This window comes from Anomaloglossus baeobatrachus, chromosome 1, assembly GCF_048569485.1.
Source record: "Anomaloglossus baeobatrachus isolate aAnoBae1 chromosome 1, aAnoBae1.hap1, whole genome shotgun sequence".
Classification (NCBI taxonomy): domain Eukaryota; kingdom Metazoa; phylum Chordata; class Amphibia; order Anura; family Aromobatidae; genus Anomaloglossus; species Anomaloglossus baeobatrachus.
The window spans coordinates 943300402-943321625 of NC_134353.1; the positions used below are offsets into that span (position 1 = coordinate 943300402).

Here is a 21224-nt window from a genome sequence, read left to right on the forward strand (position 1 = left end):
GTGGGGGCTCTGCAAGAGAATGCACCCCAGAGAGTATATACAGAGGTCCACAACCAGAGCCGGTTGCGGCTTACCGGAGCGGTGTTGTGTGCCCTCCAGATCCCGAAGCCCGGACCCCCAAAGCACAGCACCTCAGCAGGGATGCAGAGTGCAGACCAGCGCCGAGTGAACTCTGTTTGAGAAGATGACCACCGGAGTGAAGAGAGGGGGCGAGACTTGGCTTGAGAGCGGGAACTGGAGAGCCATAGAGACCTACAGGGGAGGAGACACGCACAGCAGTGGGGAGTGTCCCTCCCCTGTGCAGAACGGCCGCCGGGAGGAGCCGAGCCTGTCCCTCTGCATGAGTGACATGCGAGGGCAGAGAACAGAAACTAGGCCTCCGGCAAAGCCGGGGCCTAAATTTGAGCGGCGAGGCCGACGCGCAGGCACCATCGGCGCGGTTCTCGGGCGACAGCTAGAGAACCCGCCGGAAATGCCTATAAATACAGTAAGCACACTCTCCCCAACAATAAAGTACAGGAACCCCCAAAATATAAACGTCTCAGGTACTTAGCTGCTGAGACGCAGGGCCAGGTCCCTGGGGATGAGTGCTCCGGTCCAGCAGGGTCCTGAAGGGCTGTGGATGGAGACCGGACTCCTGCCAGGCATGGAGACCGTGCTGGCTCCCACTTCAAGCCAGAGCCCAGGAGGGATGGTGAAGGAGCACGGCATGTAAGGCTGCAGCCTTTAAAATCAACCTTACAACACCGCCGACACAGTGGGGTGGAGAAGGGACATGCCGGGGGTCCAGACGTGGACCCCACTCTTCAATCTCTTCCAAAAAAGGAAAAAATCATATGAGAATGCATGTGTGGATGGATGCCTCCTGACACAAAGCAATAAACTGGCTGGGACTGGCTCACCAGGGGGTGTATAAGCTCAGAGGGAGGAGCTACACTTTTAAGTGTAGTACTTTGTGTGTCCTCCGGAGGCAGAAGCTAAACACCCATGGTCTGGGTCTCCCAAAGGAACGATAAAGAAAACAAAAACGTTGTATTAAGGAAGAAGGGAATTTTGTTTACTTACCGTAAATTCCTTTTCTTCTAGCTCCAATTGGGAGACCCAGACAATTGGGTGTATAGCTATTGCCTCCGGAGGCCACACAAAGTATTACACTTAAAAGTGTAAGGCCCCTCCCCTTCTGGCTATACACCCCCAGTGGGATCAATGGCTCACCAGTTTTAGTGCCAAAGCAAGAAGGAGGAAAGCCAATAACTGGTTTAAAGACCAATTCAATCCGAGGAAACATCGGAGAACTGAACCATACCACATGAACAACATGTGTACCCGAAAAAACAGAAAAACCCCGAGAAAACAGGGCGGGTGCTGGGTCTCCCAATTGGAGCTAGAAGAAAAGGAATTTACGGTAAGTAAACAAAATTCCCTTCTTCTTTTTCGCTCCTAATTGGGAGACCCAGACAATTGGGACGTCCAAAAGCAGTCCCTGGGTGGGTAAAAGAATACCTCGTGATAGGGCCGTCAAACAGCCCTTTCCTACAGGTGGGCAATCGCCGCCTGAAGAACTTATCTACCTAGGCTGGCGTCTGCCGAAGCGTAGGTATGCACCTGAAAATGCTTGGTAAAAGTATGCAGACTCAATCAGGTAGGTGCCTGACACACCTGCTGAGCCGTAGCCTGGTGCCGTAATGCCCAGGATGCACCCACGGCTCTGGTAGAATGGGCCTTCAGCCTTGAGAGAACCAGAAGCCCAGTAGAACTGTAGGTTTCAAGAATTGGTTCCTCGATCCCCCGAGCCAGGGTGGATTCAGAAGCTTGCGACTGTTTACGCCGACCAGCGACAAGGACAAAGAGTGCATCCGGGTGGCGCAGGAGCGCCATGCGGGAAGTAGAACCTGAGTGCTCTCACCAGAACCAACAGATGCAAATCCTTCTGAAATTGATGGACTGGACGAGGACACAAAGAAGGTGAGGTGATATCCTGATTGATATGAAAGTGGGATACCACCTTAGGGAGAAATTCCGGAATCGGACGCAGAACTACCCTGTCCTGGTGAAGGACCAGGAAGGGAGATTTGTATGAGAGCGTTGCTAGCTCGGAAACTCTCCTAAGAGACGAGACCGTTACTGGAAGGCCACTTCCCGAGAAAAGCGGGAAGGGAGACCTCTTTCAAAGGCTCGAAAGGCGGCATCTGGAGAGCAATTAGAACCTTGTTCAGATCCCAGGGCTCTAACGGCCGCTTGTACGGAGTGCTGAGACGACAAACTCCCCGTAGGAACGTGCGTACCTGAGGAAGTCGTTTCTGAAAAAAATACAGATAGCGCTGAGACTTGTCCCTAAAGGGAACTGAGCGACAACCCTTTTTCCAACCTAGATTGCAGGAAGGAAGGAAACATAGACGATGCAACCGGCCAGGGAGAAACACCCTGCGCCGAGCACCGAGATAAGAATATCTTCCACGTCCTGTGGTCAATCTTGGCGGACGTTGGTATGCTAGCGTGTCTCATGGTGGCAACCACGTCCTGAGGTAATCCTGACGACACTAGGTTCCAGGACTCAATGCCACACCATCAGGTTGAGGGCCGTAGAATTCAAATGGAAGAATGGCTCTTGAGACAGCCAGTCTGATTGGTCTGGTAGTGCCCCCGGTTAGCCTACCGTGAGGCACCACAGAACCGGGAACCACAACATCCTCGGCCAATCTGTAGCGACGAGGATGGCGCGGCCGCAGTCGGTCCTGATCTAGCGCAGCACTCTGGGCAACAATGCCAGAGGTGGCACATAAGGTAGCTGGAACTGCGACCAATGCTGAACTAAGGCGTCTGCCGCCAGAGCTCGATGATTGTGAAACCGTGCCATGAAGCTGGCACATTGTTGTTGTGCCGTGACGCCATTAGATCGACGTCCGGCCTCTGTCAGCGGCGCCAGATCTCCCGAAACCCGTCCGGGTGAAGAGACCATACCCTTTCGGCCACACCCCGGCGACTTAGGAAGTCAGCTTCCTAGATTTCCACGCCTGGGATGTGAACTGTGGATATGGTGGATGCCGTGTCTTCCACCCACATCAGAACCTGCCGGACTTCTTGGAAGGCTTGCCGGTTGCGCGTTCTTCCTTGGTGGTTGATGTATGCCACCGCTGTGGAGTTGTCCGACTGAAGTCGGATCTGCTTGCTGTCCAGCTGCTGTTGGAAGGTTTGTAGGGCAAGATACACTGCTCTGTGTTCAAGAACATTGATCTGAAGGGTGGACTCTTGCTGAGTCCACGTACCCTGAGCGCTGTGGTGGAGAAAAACTGCTCCCCACCCCGATAGCCTCGCGTCTGTCGTAACTATCACCCAGGATGGGGATAGGAAGGACCTTCTTTTTGACCCTGAGGTGGGAAGAAGCCACCACCGTAGAGATTCCTTGGCCGCCTGAGAAAGAAAGACGACTCTGTTGAGGGAAGTCGACTCCCCGTCCCATTGGCGGAGAATGTCACATTGTAGTGGACGCAGATGAAACTGCGCGAAAAGAACTGCCTCCATTGCTACCATCTTACGTAGGAAGTGCATGAGGCGTCTCAATGTGTGCGACTGGTTCTTAAAGAAGAGATTGCAGCCCGTAGTGAATGCTGTTTGTCTAGCGGAAGCTTCACTATCGCTGAGAGAGTATGAAACTCCATGCCTAGATATGTTAGCGATAGGGTCGGGGTCGGATCTGACTTCAAAAAGTTGATGATCCACCCAAAACTCTAGAGAGTCTCCAGCGCAACGTTCGGGCAGTGTTGGCATGTTTCCTAAGAGAGTGCCTTGACAAGTAGATCGTCTAAATATGGGATCACAGAGTGACCCTGAGAGTGCAGGACTGTGACTACTGCTGCCCTGACCTTGGCAAAGACCAGTGGGACTGTCGCTAGCCGGAAGGTAGAGCTACGAACAGAAGGTGTTCGTCTCCTATAACGAAGCGTAGAAACGCTAGTGCTCTGGATCAATCGGCACGTGTGGATAAGCATCCTTGATGCCTAATGATGCTAGGAAATCTCCTTGGGACATTGAGGCGATGACATGGCGGAGGGATTCCATCCGGAACCGCCTGGTGTCCACGAGCTTGCTGAGCAGTTTTAGATCCAGAACGGGACGGAACGGCCCGTTCTTATAGGCACCGCAAATAATTTGGGGTAAAAACCGTGACCTTGTTCCTGAAGAGGAACGGGGGTCATCACTCTTTCTGCCTATAGAGTGCACCCTGTTTGCAGAAGAGCAGCGGCTCGGCCGGGAGGTGGAGAAGTTCTGAAGAATCGAGTTGGAGGACGAGAAGTGAGCTCTATCCTGTACCCGTGAGATAGAATGTCTCACACCCAACGGTCATTGACCTATGGCAGCTAAATATCGCCAAGGCGGGTGAGCCTGCTACCGACCGAGGATGCGGAGAGAGGAGGCCGCAAGTCATGAGGAAGCCGCCTTGGAAGCGGGTTTTCAGACTGTCTCTTTTTTGGGCGTGACTGAGCCCGCCAAGAATCTGAGCTCCTCTGATCCTTTTGAGTCCACATTGGACGAGGAAAAATGGGACCTGCCCGAGCCTCGAAAAGACCGAAACCACGACTGCCTCCTGCTCTGTTGGGGTTTGTTGTGTCCGGGCTGAGGAAAGGATGAATCCTTACCCTGGACTGTTTAATGGTTACATCCAAATGCTCACCAAACAGTCGGTCAGCAGAAAAAGGCAACTGGTTAAGCAACCTTTTTTGGAAGCAGAATCTGCCTTCCATTCACTTAACGAGCAGACCCGGCTCTGCTTAAAAACACGGAGCAGCGGAGGCTACTGCCGTACGGTTCGCAGAGTCTAGGGCAACCTGAATCGCGTAAGAAACAAATGCAGACATTTGAGAGGTTAAGGATGCCACCTGCGGCACAGATGTACGTGTAACCGTGTCAATCTGTGTAAGACAAGCTGAAATAGCTTGGAGTGCCCCAAGGGTGAGAATGCCGGAGCCAACGGTGCGCCGACAGCCTCATAGATGGATTTAGACTACAGATCCATCTGTCTGTCAGTGGCATCTTTAAGTGCAGCTCCATCTCCCACTGCAACTATGGATCTAGCTACAAGCCTGGAGATTGGAGGATGCCGCTTGGGACACTGGGTCCAGTCCTTGACCACGTCAGGGGGCAGGGATAACGTGTATCCTAAGCCGTTTGGAGAAGCGCATATCTGGATAAGTGTGGTGTTCCTGGACTGCCTCTCTGAAGGCAGAGTGGTCCAGAAAAAAAAAAAAACGTGAAGCTGACTCCTCCACTGGAGGAGCTGGGTGAGAAATAACCAACATTCTATTGATGGACGCTATAAGATTATTCACTATGGCGTCACCATTAGGTGTATCCAGATTGAGAGCGGTCTCAGGATCAGAATCCTGAGCCGCTACTTCCGCCTCATTACACAGAGAGTCCTTCTGCTAGGACCCTGATGAAACCGAGGGCCGCTCATAGTGAGCCCGCTTAGGCTGTCTGGGTAGTCTGTGCAGAGCCGTGACTCTGGGATGCGTGACATTCCCGGAGCTGTTAGTTGTTCACACTGAGGGGGGCCATGGATCTAATTCAACAGTGCCCATGTTGTGAGAGACATGTCCGGACTGCTAGGCTTCTAGTATCATAGCCATAGTCTCAGAAAATCTGTCAGTAAATACTGCAGACACCGTCCTCATCCTCTGGCCATTAGCAGAGACTCCGGCTGAGTTGGATATAATGGGGGTCTATGTAACCTGCCGGCCGTATAGCCGTACATGCTGTACCGGCTGCATAGAAAAACATGTGGTTCTGCACCTTTGTTTTACACAGAGAATATGCTGAAAACTCCTCCGCACAATCCAGGAGGGTATATACAACGTGCGACCAAACAGTGCAATGTATATAGTACAAGCATATCTATAAGTGCACTTCTGCACTAGTGGGGTTAGCACCACAGGTGCTGCTTAACGCCTGTTGCAGCGATTGTGTGACTATCAGAATGCCAGGGTCTTCCACACTTGTCTCTGTATCGTACAGAAACTGACACTAATGGCTGCCGGCGTCCTTGTAGAGAAGGAAGGGGTCACTCAGAAATCCCCCGCGCTGGCTACCAGTACGTCACAATCGGGGGGTAACAAGTGGGGGGTCACCCCTCCTTTATACCTCCCGACCGACAGACAGAGCACGTGACGCGCTCTCTAGCGCCCCTCTTATAGTCAGGCCAATTATGGAATTGCCCGACAATAAGCAAGGAGGCCGCTATACTACTTATGCCGATTATTGAAGGGTCCCCGGTGAGAGTAGGGTATATATTCCCCCGACCTCCGCGGGCGGAATATATAATATCTTCCCGAATCTCACTGGCCTCCCCACAATAATCCTTGGCACAACTCGCTGCCACCAACCGCTTCACGGTAACTATTAGCCGAACACACGGACGTGGGATTCAAGATCGAGATAACAGAACAGCCCAGGATTAATTATATAATTTAATCGCCTAAAGCACACTAGAAACTACAATATATACAATAGGGAATCTACAGAATATACAGTTATGTCAGAGTACAGTTACAATCAAAGCATGGGTTACAAACAGGCATACACAGTTCAATCAGTTACCTTGTGCGTCTGGCCACAGGGGGGCGCTGTAGACCAGGTTTCCAGGAACTCCCACAGATGTTTCCTACACGTGCCCCCAGCGAGAAGAACGCTGGAAAATGGCCGAAGTAGGGTTATCAACCTGGGCAGATCCAGGTCCCCTCCTACCTTAGTGACCTCACAGGGAAGCACTGCCACTCCCCCTGCATGGATCAGAATTATCCAGCAAAGGGGATTTTGGCTATAACTTTGCCTGGGAGCGTCGTAGGCGGACGCCAATGCTCTCATTGTGACAGTTATGAATTTAGCTACAGAACGAGGGGACTCATGACCTGTCTGCCAGTTCCCCATTGGCTGATATCACGCCTGGGGCATTTCCCAATGTCCTGTTCCCATAAAAAGGGGGTGCCGGCATCGTCCACATGCGGAGACACCATTTTTATGGTTGCCATATTTATCGGAAATATGGCTTGCGAGATATGAACCATTTTTTACTGGAGTCGTTCTGTCTGGCTATTTCCATAGCCTTGCTAACTAGCTAGCAGCTCCTACTACAGGGTGACGGCAGGGAGTCATCCTGTGTCCATTGTCCTAAAGCCACCTAATTTCCATATCACAGGACATGGCCATGGATTTGTTGCTAAACCAGTTGTGTGAAGGGAAGGGGGTAGTGACACCAGGAGAGGGCTTCCTGACATGACTTGAATGTCATGATTTATCGTCATATCTCCGGATTTTCCTCACACCTCCCCCCTTTTGAGGGCGCTAGGGGGCAGCACACTCCGGTGTTCCCCCGTGCGCCCGTCCGCGACCTCTCCTTGTCGGGACAGCCCGTCTGCGTTACCGTGGTCACGGCCCCTTTTGTTGCGAATGGTGAAGTTGTATTGCTGGAGCGCAAGGCTCCATCGCAACAATCGCCCATTCGTCCCAGAGACGGTGTGCAACCAGCTGAGGGGATTGTGGTCCGTCTCCACGATGAAGTGGCGCCCGTATAGATAGGGTTGCAGACGCTGCAGGGCCCACACTATGGCCAGGCACTCCTTCTCCATTGTAGAATAGGCCACTTCCCTTGGTAACAGCTTCCTGCTCAGGTACAAGACTGGGTGCTCTTGGCTCGCAGAGTCCACCTGGCTGAGCACCGCACCGAGGCCGAAGTCACTGGCGTCGGTCTGTACTACAAACGGCCGCGTGAAGTCGGCTGCCTGTAGCACGGGCGGGCTGGACAGGGCGTCCTTTAGGGCCCGGAAGGCTGTCTCGCAGTCCACTGTCCAATCGACTGCAGAGGGCAGCTTCTTCTTGGTGAGGTCCGTCAAGGGCTTTGCCAGGCTACTATAGCATGGAACAAACCTCCTATAGTACCCAGCGGTCCCCAAGAAGGACATCACCTGCTTCTTGGTCCTGGGGGTGGGCCAGGATGCGATGGCCTCCACTTTCTCAGGCTCGGGCTTCAGCGTTCCCCCACCTACCCGGTGACCGAGGTACTGGACCTCGCTCATGGCCAGCTGACACTTTCCCGGCTTGATGGTCAAACCTGCCCGGTGGATCCGCCTGAGCACCTGTGCTAGATGCTCTAGGTGGTCCTCCCAGGTGGGACTGAAGACGGCAATGTCATCCAGGTACGCGGCCGCGTACCCTTCAAGTCCCTTGAGCAGGGTGTTGACCATCCGCTGGAAAGTGGCAGGGGCATTCCTCATCCCGAATGGCATCACCGTGGACTCGTACAGTCCAAATGGGGTAATAAAGGCAGAGCGTTCCCTGGCCTTGCGAGTCAGGGGGATCTGCCAATATCCCCGGCTCAGGTCCATGATGGTCAGGTACTGAGCCCCGGCCAACTGATCGAGCAGGTCATCGATGCGTGGCATTGGGTACGCATCGGCGACCGTGACAGCATTGAGCCCCCTGTAGTCCACGCAGAACCGAGTGGTTCGGTCCTTCTTAGGGACGAGGACTACAGGCGAGGCCCAAGCGCTGTTGGATGCCTGGATCACCCCCAGCTCCAGCATCTCGTCAATCTCCTGGCGCATGTGTTGCTGCACCTCCAGGGAGACCCGATATGCTGAACGCCGGATCGGGGGATGATCCCCAGTGTCCACGTGATGGACAGCCAAGTCAGTCCTTCCGGGCTGGTTGGTAAACAACCCCCGGAAGGGGAGGAGGGTGGCCCACAGCTGGGACCGTTGGTCCTCCAAGAGCTGGTGGCCAACCTCCACATCCTCAATGGATCCGCCTGCCCTAACCTGGGCTAGCATATCCAAGAGGGTTTCCGCTTCTCCCTCCTCGGGCAGGTTGCACACGGGGAGCGCACATGCCTCCCGCTCATGATGTGCCTTCATCATGTTCACATGGAAGGGCTTCCGCCTTCCACGGGCAGGGTCCAGGGTGACCAGGTACGTCACAGGGTTGAGCTGCTGGTACACGAGGTATGTGCCTTCCCAGGCTGCCTGAAGCTTGTCCTGTGGTACGGGGACCAGTACCCACACCTCTTGACCCACTTGGTAGGTCCTCTCACAAGCGTTCTGGTCGTACCAACGCTTCTGATCGGCCTGGGCTTGAGCCATATTGTCGTGTACCAGTTGCGTCAAGGCCTGCATTTTGTCCCGGAAGCGCATGACATACTCGATAACCGACACTCCAGGGGTGGCCAAATCCCCTTCCCAAGCCTCTTTCACCAGAGCCAGGGGGCCCCGCACACGTCGCCCGTACAGGAGCTCAAACGGTGAGAATCCTGTTGAGGCCTGTGGAACCTCCCGGTAAGCAAATAACAGGTGTGGGAGATACCGCTCCCAGTCACGCCCATGGGAGTCGACCAACATCTTAAGCATCTGCTTTAAGGTGCCATTAAACCGCTCGCACAGGCCATTAGTCTGTGGATGGTACGGGCTGGCCACCAGATGTCGCACCTGGACTTGCTTACAGAGGGTCTCCATCAGCTGGGACATGAATTGGGTCCCCCGGTCGGTGAGCATTTCCTGGGGAAAACCCACTCGGGAGAAAATCTCCAGCAATGCGGTGGCCACCTTGTCAGCCCGAATGGACGACAAGGCCACTGCTTCTGGGTACCGGGTGGCATAGTCCACTACCGTCAGTATGAAGCGTTTCCCGGAGCTGCTGGGGATGGCCAGCGGGCCGACCCGATCCACAGCCACCCTCCTGAAAGGCTCATCGATGATGGGCAGAGATACCAGTGGGGCTTTGGGGCGTGGCCCCGCCTTCCCCACTCTCTGACAGGTTTCACACGAACGGCAGTAGGCAGCCACATCGGCCCCCATTTTTGGCCAGTAGAAATGCTGGTTTAACCTGGCCTTGGTCTTAGCGATCCCTAGGTGTCCGGCCATCGGAATCTCATGTGCGATCCGCAACAACTCCGTCCGGAACGGATAGGGTACCACCAACTGTCGGTCCCTGGGCCACGCCTCCGGTGAACCCTGCTGGACCGTGGCCCGGTACAGCCGTCCTTGGTCCCAGACCACTCGCTCCGGGTCCGAGTCCGAGGGAGGCTGTGCCGCCTGCTCCTTAAGAGCTTTCAGGCTGTCGTCAGCTTCTAACGCTGCCTGAAACCCCTGACTAGATGTGGCCAGAATCGACGAGACTGTCACATCTTCAGTCAGTACCCCGGGACCTGTGTCCTGGCCTCCACCTGACTCGGCTGCCACTTGGTCAGAAGGGGAAGAGCTATCGGACCTCCGGGAGGCCCCTTGGCTTCCAGCACTCCCACTGCGGGTGACAGCGGCCACAGCCGCTGCGACCGTGGGTCGTGCCTGCTCCTCCTCCGTTCCTGACCAAGTCGCCGGTTCAGGCAGACCTACCTGGCTTCCTGACACCCCGGTTGTGGGGGAACCATGCACCGAGATCTTACCTGGGAGCACTTCCGCTCCTGGACCGGCCCCAATCTCACCTGCCTGTTCCCCTCCTGCAGCAACAGAACCCCGCTGTGAAATCTCTGGGGACCCCACATTTGCTGTGGTAGCCCCCACCCCACACACTGGTCCTCCCCCTGCAGCACCCTGCTCTCTGCTTATCCCTGCAGAGGGCAACAGATCCCAGCTCACAGGCTGGTTACTTGTAGCGGCATTGTCACACCTTTCTCTGACCCCCTCCCCTGTCACAGCTGCAGCTGTGTGTGTGTCTATGGTGTCTATGCAAGCAGAAATATCAGAGTTCACTCCCTCCTCCCTTACATCATTCATAGATAACACATTAACATTGTCCGGAGGCATGTCAGTACGGGCTGAAGGTTCAGCCCTTGGTTGGGGCCCAAACTGGGAGGTTATCTGCCCCAAATCTGTCCCAAGTAGCACGTTTGCAGGGATCCGATCAGTTACCCCCACCTCCCTCACCCCTCGCCCTGCGCCCCAGTCCACATAAATGTCAGCAACAGGCAGCGCCGGGTCAATGCCTCCAATCCCGGAGACAGCGAGGGTTTTTCCAGGGATCAAGTCTTGGGGGGACACCATCTCAGGCCGCACCAGAGTCACCTCCGAGGCGCTGTCTCGCAGTCCCATGGTCACAGACTGGCCGACGGTGACAGGTTGGAAGCTGTCCAGGGACCTACCACCACCCCCACCCACACAATACACCTTGGGCGGCCCTTGGGACGGGGACGGAGCCGGGGCCTTGGGACGCTGAGGGCACATGGCCTTGAAGTGTCCAGGTAGGTTGCACTGGTGGCACCGTCTTGGTTCCGCCACGGGCCTGGAGAGGGGAGTTGAGGGGGAGACCCCCTGCAGTCTAGGGGCAGGTGGGGCAGTCGCAGAATTCATCTTACCCCCTCTCCAGGTGCTGCTGGTGGCCGCTCTCCTGGCCTCAGGGGCCCGGTTGTTGGTGTAGTCATCGGCAAGGGCAGCTGTAGCCGTGGATCCCTTTGGCTTCTGGTCTCGGATGAACTGGCGGAGATCTTCAGGGCAGTTCCACAAGAGTTGCTCCGTGATGAACAAGTCCAGGATCTCCGGTCCGGTGGAAAGCTGCAGGCCTTGGGTCCAGTGGTCGGCAGCTCGGGCAAGTGCCCGCCGGTGGTCAGCCCAGGAGTCCTTTGGTCCCTTCTGCAGGGTCCGGAACTTCTTGCGGTAGGACTCCGGAGTGAGGTTGTACTGTTGGATCAGGGCCCGCTTGATGGTGTCGTAGCCCTGATCTGCCTCAGCAGGCAAGTCCCCAAGGATATCCAGGGCCTTACCCCTTAAACGGGGGGTCAGGTATTTGGCCCACTGGTCCTTGTTCAGATGGTGCTGCAAGCAAGTCCGTTCAAAAGCAGTCAAGAAAGAGTCCAAGTCTCCATCCTTCTCCAGCACTGGGAAGTCCTCAACACGGACCTTTGGAAGTTTGGTGTCTTGAAGGTCACGTGCGGCTGATGAGGGCCGGAGCTGAGCTAGCTGCAGCTGGTAGTCACGCTCTGCCTGGCGCTCTTCACGCGCTGCCTGCCGCTCTGCCCTGCGCTCTGCCATGAGTATCTCGTAGGTATCCCGGTCTCCAGCCTGGAGAAGGGCCATAGCCATTTGAAGAAGGCTATCCGAGCCTCCCAGGCTCGGTGGAATGGCACGTGGTGATCTGCGGCCCGCTGCGGAGCCTGGTGATTCACTGTCCATTGCAGAGCGGAGGGCTGGCATCTGGCTCGTTGAGGACCCCTGGGCGAGCTGCTCCTCATCTTGTCCAGCAGTGCCCGGTTGTGCAATGTCCTCTGCAGAGCTGTTTTCTGGCGTCGAGCTCCTGGAGGACTCGTGGGCAACCTCCTCATTGCTGTCCACAGCACCGTCCTCCCTCTCTTCGGCTCCTGCCTTAGCATTGGCCAGTTGCATAGCTCTGCTCCTGGTGCCATCAGCCATTCTTGCAGACTTTTGGTCACTGACACAGAACTGACACCTGATGCCTCCACACACCTTACAGTATCTGCACTCTGACACTCTAGTGTTGAGCTAGTCTGAAGACCCCAGCAGCCACAGCTGCTGCAGGCAGTCTTTAGTGTCTGGGAGTATGGGTCTCACACTCACACACACTATTATCTCGATCCCACCGCTATGCCACCAATATGTCACAAACCACCGGGGGGGTCACTCAGAAATCCCCCGCGCTGGCTACCAGTACGTCACAATCGGGGGGTAACAAGTGGGGGGTCACCCCTCCTTTATACCTCCCGACCGACAGACAGAGCACGTGACGCGCTCTCTAGCGCCCCTCTTATAGTCAGGCCAATTATGGAATTGCCCGACAATAAGCAAGGAGGCCGCTATACTACTTATGCCGATTATTGAAGGGTCCCCGGTGAGAGTAGGGTATATATTCCCCCGACCTCCGCGGGCGGAATATATAATATCTTCCCGAATCTCACTGGCCTCCCCACAATAATCCTTGGCACAACTCGCTGCCACCAACCGCTTCACGGTAACTATTAGCCGAACACACGGACGTGGGATTCAAGATCGAGATAACAGAACAGCCCAGGATTAATTATATAATTTAATCGCCTAAAGCACACTAGAAACTACAATATATACAATAGGGAATCTACAGAATATACAGTTATGTCAGAGTACAGTTACAATCAAAGCATGGGTTACAAACAGGCATACACAGTTCAATCAGTTACCTTGTGCGTCTGGCCACAGGGGGGCGCTGTAGACCAGGTTTCCAGGAACTCCCACAGATGTTTCCTACACGTGCCCCCAGCGAGAAGAACGCTGGAAAATGGCCGAAGTAGGGTTATCAACCTGGGCAGATCCAGGTCCCCTCCTACCTTAGTGACCTCACAGGGAAGCACTGCCACTCCCCCTGCATGGATCAGAATTATCCAGCAAAGGGGATTTTGGCTATAACTTTGCCTGGGAGCGTCGTAGGCGGACGCCAATGCTCTCATTGTGACAGTTATGAATTTAGCTACAGAACGAGGGGACTCATGACCTGTCTGCCAGTTCCCCATTGGCTGATATCACGCCTGGGGCATTTCCCAATGTCCTGTTCCCATAAAAAGGGGGTGCCGGCATCGTCCACATGCGGAGACACCATTTTTATGGTTGCCATATTTATCGGAAATATGGCTTGCGAGATATGAACCATTTTTTACTGGAGTCGTTCTGTCTGGCTATTTCCATAGCCTTGCTAACTAGCTAGCAGCTCCTACTACAGGGTGACGGCAGGGAGTCATCCTGTGTCCATTGTCCTAAAGCCACCTAATTTCCATATCACAGGACATGGCCATGGATTTGTTGCTAAACCAGTTGTGTGAAGGGAAGGGGGTAGTGACACCAGGAGAGGGCTTCCTGACATGACTTGAATGTCATGATTTATCGTCATATCTCCGGATTTTCCTCACATCTCTGTATCGTACAGAAACTGACACTAATGGCTGCCGGCGTCCTTGTAGAGAAGGAAGCCGTGGGCGTGCCTGAGAAAGTGCGGGAATCCGGTTTCACAGTGCACACAGTGAGAGGGGTGGAGTATGCAAAACATACTCCAGCTCTCAGCGCTGCTGTGCTATGCAGCGTCACGCCCCTACCCTGACTGTCAGGCCTGTGGGCGGTAACGAAGGGAGACTAGGCCCAGAAGCCGGGGACTCGAGTTAATAAGCGCGGCCGGCATATCAGTGCTGGCCGGCGCGGAAGTCCCCGGCGCACCACAAATCCCAGCGGCGCCTTAAATAAAAATGGCAGCGGCGGTTAGCGCAGTAGTCACCCAATACACTAACACACCCAGCAAACGCTGTGGTGTGCGATGGCACTAGTGCGGACAGCGCCGCTGTCCCTGGCGCACTAACACACCCAGCAGTGCTGCCGTGTGTCTGCGCGGTCCCCACAGGGACACAGAGTACCTCCATGTAGCAGGGCCATGTCCCTGAAGATACTCCGCTCCATGTCCAGCAGATACCAGGGGCTGTGGATGGAGCACGGTCTCAGTGCCTGGAGACCGATAGAATCCCACTTCACCCAGAGCCCTGTAAAAAGGGATGGGGAAGGAAGCAGCATGTGGGCTCCAGCCTCCGTACCCGCAATGGGTACCTCAACCTTAACAAACACCTCCGACATGAAGTGGGGTGAGAAGGGAGCATGCTGGGGGCCCTAGTATGGGCCCTCTTTTCTTCCATCCGACATAGTCAGCAGCTGCTGCTGACTAAACAGTGGAGCTATGCGTGGATGTGTTGCCTCCTTCGCACAAAGCACAAAACTGGTGAGCCAGTGATCCCACTGGGGGTGTATAGCCAGAAGGGGAGGGGCCTTACACTTTTAAGTGTAATACTTTGTGTGGCCTCCGGAGGCAATAGCTATACACCCAATTGTCTGGGTCTCCCAATTAGGAGCGAAAAAGAAATATCAAAAATAAGGAAAATAAATTAGAAAATATATATATAAAAAATGAAGGGAATTTTGTTTACTTACCGTAAATTCCTTTTCTTCTAGCTCTAATTGGGAGACCCAGACAATTGGGTGTATAGCTACTGCCTCCGGAGGCCACACAAAGTATTACACTTAAAAGTGTAAGGCCCCTCCCCTACTGCCTATACACCCCCCGTGGGATCACGGGTTCCTCAGTTTTAGTGCAAAAGCAAGAAGGAGGAAAGCCAATAAACTGGTTTAAGTAAATTCAATCCGAAGGAATATCGGAGAACTGAAACCATTCAACCTGAACAACATGTGTATACAAAAAAACAGGGGCGGGTGCTGGGTCTCCCAATTAGAGCTAGAAGAAAAGGAATTTACGGTAAGTAAACAAAATTCCCTTCTTCTTTGTCGCTCTATTGGGAGACCCAGACAATTGGGATGTCCAAAAGCAATCCCTGGGTGGGTAAAATAATACCTCATGATAGGGCCGTAAAAACGACCCTTTTCTACAGGTGGGCAATCGCCGCCTGAAGGACTTGTCTACCTAGGCTGGCGTCCGCCGAAGCATAGGTATGCACCTGATAATGCTTGGTAAAAGTGTGCAGACTCGACCAGGTAGCCGCCTGGCACACCTGCTGAGCCGTAGCCTGGTGCCGTAATGCCCAGGACGCACCCACGGCTCTGGTAGAATGGGCTCTCAGCCCGGAGGGAACCGGAAGCCCCGCAGAACGGTAGGCTTCAAGAATTGGTTCCTTGATCCACCGAGCCAGGGAGGATTTGGAAGCTTGCGACCCTTTACGCTGGCCAGCGACAAGGACAAAGAGTGCATCCGAGCGGCGCAGAGGAGCCGTGCGGGAAATGTAGATTCTGAGTGCTCTCACCAGATCCAACATATGCAAATCCTTTTCACATTGATGAACTGGACGAGGACACAAAGAAGGTAAGGAGATATCCTGATTGAGATGAAAGGGGGATACCACCTTAGGGAGAAACTCCGGAATCGGGCGCAGCACCACCTTATCCTGGTGAAATACCAGGAAGGGAGATTTGCATGACAGCGCTGCTAGCTCGGACACTCTCCGAAGAGACGTGACCGCTACTAGAAAAGCCACTTTCTGAGAAAGGCGAGACAGGGAAACATCCCTCAAAGGCTCGAAAGGCGGCTTCTGAAGAGCAATTAGAACCCTGTTCAGATCCCAGGGCTCTAACGGTCGCTTGTAAGGAGGGACGATATGACAAACTCCTTGCAGGAACGTGCGTACCTGAGGAAGTCGTGCTAGGCGCTTCTGAAAAAATACAGAAAGCGCCGCAACTTGTCCCTTAAGGGAGCCGAGCGACAGACCTTTTTCCAACCCGGATTGCAGGAAGGAAAGAAAGTAGGCAATGCAAATGGCCAGGGGGAAACTTCCTGAGCAGAACACCAAGCTAAGAATATCTTCCACGTCCTGTGGTAGATCTTGCCAGAGGTTAGTTTCCTAGCCTGTCTCATGGTGGCAATGACCTCTTGAGATAAACCTGAAGACGCTAGGATCCAGGACTCAATGGCCACACAGTCAGGCTCAGGGCCGTAGAATTCTGATGGAAAAACGGCCCTTGAGACAGCAAGTCTGGCCGGTCTGGTAGTGCCCACGGTTGTCCTACCGTGAGATGCCACAGATCCGGGTACCACGACCTCCTTGGCCAGTCTGGAGCGACGAGGATGGCGCGGCGGCAGTCGGACCTGATCTTGCGTAGCACTCTGGGCAACAGCGCCAGAGGTGGGAACACATAAGGCAGCCGAAACTGCGACCAATCTTGAACTAAGGCGTCCGCCGCCAGAGCTCTGAGATCGTGAGACCGTGCCATTAAGGCCGGGACCTTGTTGTTGTGCCGGGACGCCATTAGGTCGACGTCCGGCATCCCCCAGCAGCGACAGATTTCCTGAAACACGTCCGGGTGAAGAGACCATTCCCCTGCGTCCATACCCTGGCGACTGAGGAAGTCTGCTTCCCAGTTTTCTACGCCCGGGATGTGAACTGCGGATATGGTGGATGCCGTGTCTTCCACCCACGTCAGAATCCGCCGGACTTCCTGGAAGGCTTGCCGACTGCGTGTCCCTCCTTGGTGGTTGATGTATGCCACCGCTGTGGAGTTGTCCGACTGAATTCGGATCTGCTTGCCTTCCAGCCACTGCTGGAAGGCTTGTAGGGCAAGATACACTGCTCTGATTTCCAGAACATTGATCTGAAGGGTGGACTCTTGCTGAGTCCACGTACCTTGAGCCCTGTGGTGGAGAAAAACTGCTCCCCACCCTGATAGACTCGCGTCCGTTGTGACCACCGCCCAGGATGGGGGTAGGAAAGACTTTCCTATTGACAATGAGGTGGGAAGAAGCCACCACTGAAGAGAATCCTTGGCCGTCTGAGAAAGGGAGACGTTCCTGTCTAGGGACGTCGGCTTCCCGTCCCATTGGCGGAGAATATCCCATTGTAGTGGACGCAGATGAAACTGCGCGAAAGGGACTGCCTCCATTGCTGCTACCATCTTCCCCAAGAAGTGCATGAGGCGTCTCAAGGGATGCGACTGGCCCTGAAGGAGAGATTGCACCCCTATCTGTAGTGAATGCTGTTTGTCCAGCGGAAGCATCACTATCGCTGAGAGAGTATGAAACTCCATGCCAAGGTATGTTATCGATTGGGTCGGGGTGAGATTTGACTTTGAAAAGTTGATGATCCACCCGAAACTCTGGAGTGTCTCCAGCGCAACGTTCAGGCTGTGTTGGCATGCCTCTTGAGAGGGTGCCTTGACAAGTAGATCGTCTAAGTAAGGGATCACGGAGTGACCCTGAGAGTGCAGGACTGCTACTACTGCTGCCATGACTTTGGTGAAGACCCTTGGGGCTGTCGCCAGACCGAAAGGCAGGGCTACGAACTGAAGGTGTTCGTCTCCTATAACGAAGCGTACAAAACGCTGGTGCTCTGGAGCAATCGGCACGTGGAGATAAGCATCTTTGATGTCTATTGATGCTAGGAAATCTCCTTGAGACATTGAGGCGATGACGGAACGGAGGGATTCCATCCGGAACCGCCTGGTTTTCACATGCTTGTTGAGCAGTTTTAGGTCCAGAACAGGACGGAAAGACCCGTCCTTTTTTGGCACCACAAACAAATTGGAGTAAAAACCGTGACCTTGCTCCTGAAGAGGAACAGGGATCACCACTCCTTCTGCCTTTAAAGAGCACACCGCCTGCAGAAGAGCCTCGGCTCGGCCGGGAGGCGGAGAAGTTCTGAAGAATCGAGTTGGAGGACGAGAACTGAACTCTATCCTGTACCCGTGAGACAGAATGTCTCTCACCCAACGGTCTTTGACCTGTGGCAGCCAAATGTCGCCAAAGCGGGAGAGCCTGCCACCGACCGAGGATGCGGAGAGAGGAGGCCGAAAGTCATGAGGAAGCCGCCTTGGTAGCGGTTCCTCCGGCTGCTTTCTTCGGGCGTGACTGAGCCCGCCAAGAATCTGAGGTCCTCTGATCCTTCTGAGTCCTTTTGGACGAGGAGAATTGGGACCTGCCCGAGCCTCGAAAGGACCGGAACCTCGACTGTCCCCTTCTCTGTTGGGGTTTATTTGGTCTGGGCTGAGGTAAGGATGAATCCTTACCCTTGGACTGTTTAATGATTTCATCCAATCTCTCACCAAACAGTCTGTCACCAGAAAATGGCAAACTGGTTAAGCACTTCTTGGAAGCAGAATCTGCCTTCCATTCCCTTAACCACAAGGCTCTGCATAAAACCACGGAGTTGGCGGACGCCACTGCCGTACGGCTCGTAGAGTCCAGGACAGCATTAATAGCGTAAGACGCAAATGCAGACATTTGAGAGGTTAAGGGTGCCACCTGCGGAGCAGATGTACGTGTGACAGTGTCAACCTGCGCAAGACCAGCTGAAATAGCTTGGAGTGCCCATACAGCTGCGAATGCTGGAGCAAACGACGCGCCGATAGCTTCATAGATGGATTTCAACCAGAGTTCCATCTGTCTGTCAGTGGCATCTTTAAGTGAAGCCCCATCTTCCACTGCCACTATGGATCTAGCCGCAAGCCTGGAGATTGGGGGATCCACCTTTGGACACTGGGTCCAGCTCTTGACCACATCAGGGGGAAAGGGATAACGTGTATCCTTAAGACGTTTGGAGAAACGCTTATCCGGATAAGCGTGGTGTTTCTGGACTGACTCTCTAAAGTCAGAGTGGTCCAGAAAAGTACTCAATTTACGCTTGGGATACCTGAAATGGAATTTCTCCTGCTGTGAAGCTGACTCCTCCACTGGAGGAGCTGGGGGAGAAATATCCAACATTTTATTGATGGACGCTATGAGATCATTCACTATTGCGTCCCCCTCAGGTGTATCGAGATTAAGAGCGGTCTCAGGATCAGAATCCTGATCAGCTACCTCTGCCTCATCATATAGAGAGTCCTCCTGCTGGGACCCTGACCAGTGTGATGAAGTCGAGGGTCGCTCCCAGCGAGCTCGCTTAGGCTGTCTGGGACTGTCGTCCGTGTCAGAGCCTTCACCCCGGGATGCATGGGACCCCCCCGGAGCACGGATTTGTTCCAAATGAGGGGGGCCAGGGAGCATTGAATCAACAGTGCCCATGGTCTGAGGTACCGGTCTGGACTGCAAAGTCTCAAGGATTTTAGTCATAGTCACAGACAATCTATCAGCAAAAACTGCAAACTCCGTCCCTGTCACCTGGACAGTGTTCACAGGTGGTTCTCCTTGGGCCACCTCTAGCAGAGGCCCCGGCTGAGCAAGTGCCACAGGGGCCGAACATTGCACACAATGGGGGTCAGTGGCACCAGCCGGTAGAACAGCCCCACATGCGGTACAAGTAGCATAGAAAGCCTGTGTCTTGGCCCCCTTGCTTTTTGCGGACGACATGTTGTCTAGCAATCTAGGAGGGTATATAGCCAAGAATAGCGACCGTACAGTGCAATGTATAGAATACAAGCATAAAGTACAAATGAACACTTCGGCACAAGTGGTGTCAGCACCCGAGGTGCCGCTTACCGCCCGCTCCAAGCGGGTGTGTGGTCGCCAGAATCCCGTGTCTGGGTCTCCCAGAGCTTGTCTCCCTTCTCCACTGAGACTGCAAACAGGAATGGCTGCCAGCGTCCTGTGAAGAGGGGTGGGCCGTGGGCGTGCCCCAGACAAAGTGCGGGAAACTGGCGTCCCACTGTGCCCAGTGAGGGGGGTTGGAGTATGCTAAGCAGACTCCAGCCCTCGGCGCTGACGTTCTGAACAGCGTCCCGCCCTTCCCCTGACTGGCAGGCCTGGGGGCGGGAACGAAACGGAACTAGGCCGCAAAAGCCGGGGACTCGATTTATAAGCGCGGCCGCCGTATAAGCGCGGCCAGCGCGGAAGTCCCCGGCGCACCACAAGTCCCAGCCGCGCCGCAGCGCTGCCGCCGTAAAAACCGCCATCAGCGGCCGGCGCAGTAGTTCCTAACACATAAACTCACTCAGCAAGCTGCAGTGAGTATAGCACAAGCGCGCCGCGCTGCTGCCCCCGGCGCACTAACACACCCAGCAATGCTGGTGTGTGTGTGCGCGATTTGTACGGGGACACAGAGTACCTTAATGTAGCAGGGCCCTGTCCGTGACGATACTCAGCTCCATGTCCAGCAGATCCCCAGGGCTGTGGACGGAGCACGGTCTCCTGTGCCTGGAGACCGATAGGATCCCACTTCACCCAGAGCCCTAAGGGGATGGGGAAGGAAAGCAGCATGTGGGCTCCAGCCTCCGTACCCGCAATGGGTACCTCAACCTTATCAAACACCTCCGACAAAAGTGGGGTGAGAAGGGAGCATGCTGGGGGCCCTAGTATGGGCCCTCTTTTCTTCCATCCGACAAAGTCAGCAGCTGCTGCTGACTAAACAGTGGAGCTATGCGTGGATGTTAGCCTCCTTCGCACAAAGCATGAAAAACTGAGGAGCCCGTGATCCCACGGGGGGTGTATAGGCAGTAGGGGAGGGGCCTTACACTTTTAAGTGTAATACTTTGTGTGGCCTCCGGAGGCAGTAGCTATACACCCAATTGTCTGGGTCTCCCAATAGAGCGACAAAGAAATATATTTTTTAAACTAAATCTAAATCGAAAAAAAACACGAAAAAAACAAATATAAAAAATTGTATTAAAAAAAATCAAAAATAAGGAAAAAAAATAGGAGTAATAAACAAAATAATAGTAATAAAATAGGCTATAATAATTTAAAAAATAAATGCAAACCATAATAAAAGACAATGAAAAACAAAAAACCTCAGATGTAAACCGTTTTATAAAGACGCTTAAGGGTAAATTTCCCGTCAGTCAGTATCG

The 21224-nt window shown here is 54.1% G+C and overlaps 1 protein-coding gene across 1 annotated transcript in view; it reads right to left on the reverse strand.

Moving 5' to 3' along the window:
- The window catches only part of RICTOR (RPTOR independent companion of MTOR complex 2), a 161622-nt gene that overhangs the window by 68197 nt on the left and 72201 nt on the right, over window positions 1-21224 (reverse strand). The window lies entirely within an intron of this gene.